The sequence below is a fragment of the Acinonyx jubatus genome, chromosome A2 (assembly GCF_027475565.1).
Source record: "Acinonyx jubatus isolate Ajub_Pintada_27869175 chromosome A2, VMU_Ajub_asm_v1.0, whole genome shotgun sequence".
Classification (NCBI taxonomy): Eukaryota; Metazoa; Chordata; class Mammalia; order Carnivora; family Felidae; genus Acinonyx; species Acinonyx jubatus.
Window position 1 is genome coordinate 102,292,085 of NC_069383.1, and position 6,401 is coordinate 102,298,485.

General features: G+C 47.6%; 1 long non-coding RNA gene across 2 annotated transcripts; it reads left to right on the plus strand.

Moving 5' to 3' along the window:
* Nucleotides 1-424: 424 nt before the first annotated feature.
* Nucleotides 425-3,562, plus strand: LOC113595560 (uncharacterized). Of its 2 annotated transcripts, none has more exons than XR_008296500.1 (3): nucleotides 425-488; nucleotides 2,579-2,722; nucleotides 3,061-3,562. It is a non-coding gene; the product is annotated as an uncharacterized LOC113595560 (long non-coding RNA). The 2 variants fall into 2 exon arrangements; XR_003416075.2 differs by lacking the exon at nucleotides 3,061-3,562 and adding an exon at nucleotides 2,796-2,933.
* The last annotated feature ends 2,839 nt before the right edge of the window (nucleotides 3,563-6,401 follow it).

Consider the following 6,401-nt stretch of genomic DNA (forward strand, 5'->3'; position numbering starts at 1 on the left):
TTTTGTTATAGTGGTCCTGCCAGGCCAACGTACCATTTATTCTTAGAGGTTTTTTTGTTTGTTTGTTTTACTTTGCGTTTAGTGTTTCTTTGAACCATGGAACAGGTTACATTTTTGTCAAATGCTTTTTCTGTATCAATTTAGATGATCATTTTTTACGCTTTATTTTATTGATATATTGTATTACACTGATTGATTTTTCAAATGTCAAACCAACCTTGCATTCTCAGGATAAATCCCAGGCGGAGTATGTACACATGATTCATAATCTATTTAATATATTGCTAGGTGGGATTTGCTGGTATTTTATTAAATATTTTTGCAGCTATATTCATAAGAAATATTAGTCTGTTTTCTTTGTTTGTAACAATAGAGATTTTAGAATTCAGAGGGTAAAGAACAAAGACAGACTGGGTTCCAAATTTCCTAACCAACCAACCAGGGAGATTTCTTCAAATGACAGGGCAAGGCAGAAAGAGTGAGAAAGGGTATACTGGATTTCATGTTTATCTTTGACACTTACTTTTAAGGCTTCCTTAATCCATTCTATCCCATTTATAAAATTAAGTTTTGAATTGGCTAAAGAGCCAGAAATTAAGCTTTGTAGCTGTGTGAGATCTGCTGTAATGCTGACATCAGGGGAAGAATGCACCTTTGTATGGACTGACTTTCTCCATCCACTTTGTTCCTTTGTATTTAAGGAATGGTCTATGAAAAGCCTTTTAAAACTAACATGGGCCTGACTCATTATGTTTGCCAAAGTCAGATTCCAGTAAATGTTAGGATTCCTTTTCTAATCACTACTGTAACTGGAATTAGCAACTGAAGCGAGATGCTAGCACTGCCAACATTTCTGAGGTCATAACGACAAGGTATTATTGACTTAATTCCTCCAATGCAAATTGTGTACACACACACACACACACAACATAAAAACACGTAAACGTACCTCTCTGTGTGTGTATGATTAAGCAAAACTCTACTTTTGCATTATGAGATAGTTCACAGAGACCATCTGGATAGCTCAGGTCTATGACATCGTGGTACTGGGTTAAAAAATGAAATAGGATGTGGAAGTCACTTTGCCATCTTATGTTGCCTGTTTGCCCCTTTCATAGTAGTTGTGATATAGATTTGAAGCTGGACATCTTATGGGTTCCCAATGGGCTGTTTGGTTTTCTTCTTGCAAGCTACAGATGAATGTACTTTGGTGCAGAGCTACAGGAAGAGTCTCTCCACCACCCTTCCCACTGAGGAAGGGGCCCCGAGCTCCCAGTGAGAGCCTTACTGTTCAGGCAGCCACACCCCTCCTCACTTTCCATCTGGGTGCCTCCCCACAAACTAATCTCCTTTCCATTTCCTGCTGAACTTTGCGATTGCCTAGCCCCTGCCAGTGTTACCCCACTTCCTCTATTTGGAGGTACTCCTCTACCCTTTCCTAATTCGCCCTCATGACGTGTGTCATACTTTTCTACACCAAGCTGTCACTAATCCGCTTTCCTCATGTAGGGAGGTAGAGAGGAGAGTCTGGGTGGTGCTTTGTCTGTCCAGTAAAATAAGCAAATTTGGAAGAACGTATAAGGCTGAGGATGTCGTCTGGGGCAGGGAGGCTGGACAAGAGTGTCTAAGGTCATGTCTCCATCAGGGTTTTAGAAACACTGTCAGCCTTCTGAGTGGGAAAAGCAAGAGGTGTTAGGATTCAGTGGTAGATGGGGTGTAGACCGTGAGCCAGGTGGGATGGAAACGTCTGGAAAACTGGTTTCTAGAGACTAGGTTCAGCCACCTTGTGAGGTGCTCAGAGGCCAGGCTTCAAACTCCAGAGGTGTAAGCTCTGATGTAAACAAAGGGTTTGGAGGACAGGATGGGACTGAGATGGGACCCAGGATCACTGTCCACAGACTAGTGTGCACAGGGCAGGGAGAAGCAGCCACTGGGGACCCAAACAAGAACTTCCCATTTAGCGCAGTTGGGAGAGTGATGATACTAAAGTCTGCCTACTTGGGTGGGAAGAAGGGAATGGTTGCAGAACTTTAAGTACTGGGTATCTCAGTGAAAACTGGTTTAAGAACTAAGGATGGGCTAGGGAGCAGGCATTTGGGTATAGATGATTAAGTGAATTTGAAGAAAGTAGTGGGAAAGATCCAGTATTGTGTCAGGAAAAGAGGCCCACTGATCACCGGGTTTGGCTACTCTGTCCTTTGATGTCATTTCCAGGTCAAGGGTGAAGGTATCAATTTTGTCAATGCATCTCAAAGTAACCACATTCTCAGAAACAAATTCATGATATACAAACTCCAAAGATACCAAATTATAATCCAAGAATAGGGAGTTTTTTGTTAACTTACAATAAGAAGTATTTCTTTCTGGTGATATTCATGCATGTTGCCCAAATTAGTAGCCATCAGCTATGATTAGGGCACAGCATAGTGGAGGATATTTAAGCACCCTGTGAAAACTCTCAGGACAATTCCTGGTACTATGTAAGTCTCTTGCGTGTGAATGTCTGCCCAATCCCTTCTATCTGGGCACTGCTGAACAAACACCCACTCATATCTGGCCCCCTCTTCCCTTTTGTAAGCCGTCTTCTCAGGTACGTCACTGCCATTGGCCGGACTACTGATCCTTCGTCTGATTCCTGCATGGCCTGGCCTGGCTCCGTATTGCGTTGCTTTATGGATGCCCCATCTCCTGAAGACTGCTTCAGAACCGTCATCTCCATTAGGTGAGAATTCCGATAATTTAAACTTGGAAGCTCCCCTTCAGTCTGAGCTATTTTAACTTCTCTGTATTGACAGGTGGGCAAAATGAGACAATGGTCTGACAACCTGTATCCTCCCAAGACTCTCTATCTTCAATAATTTTAACAAATGGTCCGATGGAGAGACAGACCAAAAAAGCCCATAAACTTGAAACGAAGGGACCATGCAGCACCCACTAATGCTTTTGACTTTTGTGAACTCTCATTTTGCTGTCACTTTATTTTTGTGTTATATTATCACATTAGAACAAGAATGCTCGGGGCATCATGGCTTACTCTGCCTCATTGGGCCTCCATTCCAGAGATTCCACAGACACTTCCCACCCTGGCAGGATGCAGAGACTTGATCTGAAAGTACATGAGGACCATCGACAGGAAGGCAGACCCATCATTTGGGAATCTTGACAGAATGCGGATTCTGAATCTGTCTGAGGTCTGAGGTGGGGCCGGGGATCTGCATTTCTAGCCAGCTCTCAGATGACAGAGGTGCCACTTGTCTGTGGACCTTGAGTGGCATGGCTCCAGTGGTTTGGAGAGTCAGTCTCCTGAGTGATTACCTCAGTTTCCTCCATTGTCAGCTTTGTGGCCTTACGCAAATGCCTTCGCCTATGTGTCTATAGAGCAGGAATACTTCTTACTTCCCAGGCTCTTGTGAAGATGGAAATCATTAATATTTAGTGCCTTTGATAGTGTCTGTCACTTTCTTCCTGCCTCAACCTTTCTTTCAAGCCCCCTCTGAGTCCCTCTTCGGGCCAATCTCTGGCTTCCAGTTCTGGATGTCCCCACCGGAAGATATGGTGCAGCTGTCCCAGGGTTTTTTTCTTTCATTTAAAAAATAATATTTATTTATTTTTGAGAGAAAGAGAGAGAGAGAGAGCACAAGTGGGGGCAGGGGGCAGAGAGAAAGGGAGACACAGAATCCGAAGCAAGCTCCAGGCTCTGAGCTGTCAGCACAGAGCCCGATGTGGGGCTTGAACTCACAAACTGTGAGATCATGACCGGAGCCAAAGTTGGATGCTTAACCAACTGAGCCATGCAGATGCCCCCCCACCCCCAGGGTTTTTTCAAAGGCATTCAGTCTGCTCAGGCACCAGCTAGCTCCTTGGTTTGTCCCCAGCTCCTGTTCTCAACTGGAAGTCCCCCTTCCTCTGGCCCCTGGCTCACAGTTCCCAAAACCTGGGTTCCTCCTGGGCCTCAGAATCCTGAGTGCACCTGGCTTGGACCCTCACCACCTACAAATACTGTTGAAAAGTGCCTCATCTTAGTGACATCATTGGAAGAGGTCAGACGACAACCTTTCTCCCACCACCGCAGGGCTGCTGTCGGGAGACAGTAAGAAAGTCTGGCTTCCAAACTGAATGGAGTTCGTGCTTATTTTGGAGAAGACGTCTCCTTCTCCGGGTGATCTGCCCCCCCTGAGAAGTCAGCTAGAGGCCTGCGCTTTCCCAAAAACGGACTGACCCAGTGGCACCCTGGGAAGTGGTTCCTTTCTGGCATTTAAAGACTACCCTAATTTCGTTGCCACGTGCGATGTGCAATCCCAGATTGTTGAGAAGAGCTTTGGCCACAGGTTTCCTGTGTACGGGGAAGAGACCAGAGCCTGGCCTTGCTGTTTGAGAGAGAGCAGGACGTTCTTGTGTAGAGAACAAGGGGAAATCATCGAGTTGTCCATGATTACCAAAGGATATGTAAGAAATATGTTGTCTAAGGTGGAAATTGCTACCCTTGGGTAACAGGAAAAGGCTGGCCATTACATTATAAGTAGGAAATGGGAGGTAATGAAATAGATGCCTGCACCCAGCGCAACCTCGATAAGCAAGTTTTCGTCACACCTTGTCGATTCATCTTCTCAGATGGCTCTCCTCTCAGGCATCGAAACTCTGTCTCTAACACCAATCGGTGAAATGAACAAAGAGATTTGCCCAGCTGTCGCCATTGTTATCGGAGGCTAATACCAACAGGGTGCTACTAAAAGATCCCCACAATGTCCTCTGAATTGGAAAAGGCACCTTAAGGGATCCAAGCTGAGTTGCTGGTGTCCGTGCTCCTGACTTCCCAAACGCCGTGAGTTCTGATGGCCTTTGGAAGTCACGGGGAAGTCACTGCATTCAAGGCTTAATGGGCTCAGGCTTCCAACAGTCCCGCGGGCACGGAGAGGTCATTGCAAAAATGTTTTCCCTGTGTGTGGGTTACCGCTCACCTCCCTAAAAGGCTGGGGAGCACTTTAACCATAATGCCTGGTTTGCCCCAGCCTGCTGACTCCTGGTAAGATTTCTGGTGAGAAATTAGGCACAAGGAATGGTGTCCCCAAGCTATGGGAGAAGCAAGTCAACCGTAAGTCTCCTGAGAGCATACGGCTATACTCACAGGAGGTCCGTTCAGAGTAATGGTTGTTACAGAATCCATGCTAGCAAATGCCATAGAGATCGCCTCCTTATTTTGCAGCTTTAGAGCCTGGGTCTCAGAGGTGGAAAGTCCTTGACTGTACAAGTTAGAAACCGAGTGGGGACAAAGGCTCCTGACCCCTAGGCTAGTGGATGGGGGGATGGGCACGAACCCTGAAGTCACATCCCCAACCGGCCCCTCCTCTGCTATCACAGCTGTTATAAAGTGCCGTGTCCAGGGGCACCTGGGTGGCTCGGGCAGTTAAGCGTCTGACTCGTGACATCGGCTCCGATCATGATCTGGTAGTTCGTGGGTTCAAGCCCCGCATTGGGCTCTGCACTGACAGCATGGAGCCTGCTTGAGATTCTCTCTCTCCCGCTGTCTCTCTGACCCTACCCCCCTTGCTCTGGTTCTCTCTCCCTCTCAAAACAAATAAATATAAATATCTCTTAAAAAATAAATATATAAAGTGGGGTGTCCAGTGGAGAGATGGGAGTGAGGTCTCCTAGGTACCCAGTTCTGGGGCTGCCATTTTGGGGGCCGGCAACTTCTGGAATGACGCGGTGCACAGCCCCCAGGACCGGGTACGACACAGGAACACCTGTGATCCGGTCCAGCTCACACACACCAAAGTCGCAGCGTCCCCAAGCATGACACAAATGGGTGGGGTGAGCCCTTGCCGGGCAACAAAATCCACGGGCTCGGAGCTCGGGCCTGGGTTTTTTTTTTACAGCAGAGGTATGGAAAAGCTACGGAAGCCTCAGGGCCAAATCGAGCCCCATATGATCTGTGCCCAGCCTTCTAGTCAGAGAAGGGGAAGTTTGGGCCAAAGTGGGAAGTGGTTTCCCCAGTGTCACTCAGAGCATCATTGGCCGAACCGGGGTGGGGACCCAGGGCTTCTAGGTGCAGGGCCTGCTCTCTCCCCCCACGATGCCTTAAATGGTAGCGAAAACAGTGCTGTGGGGAAAGGCGGGCGCAGGGGCGGCTGGAAGAAGAGACCGATGGCCAGTAGCAGAGAAGGCCTCTGGCAAGCTGGAACACAGTGGGATGGTTGTCACGGGGCACGCAGCTGGCATCTCCCTGAACCTGTAGGAAGTGATTTCGATTCCTTGTCTGTCTCTCTCTTACACACACACCCACACACGCGTGCACGTGTGCACCTTTCTGTTCACCTCTGACCCTTCGTCCTCGGTAGACCAGCGCTCTGCCCACCCCACTGCCGTGGCGGCACAATTCCCAAGCCCGGCCACCCCCAAAA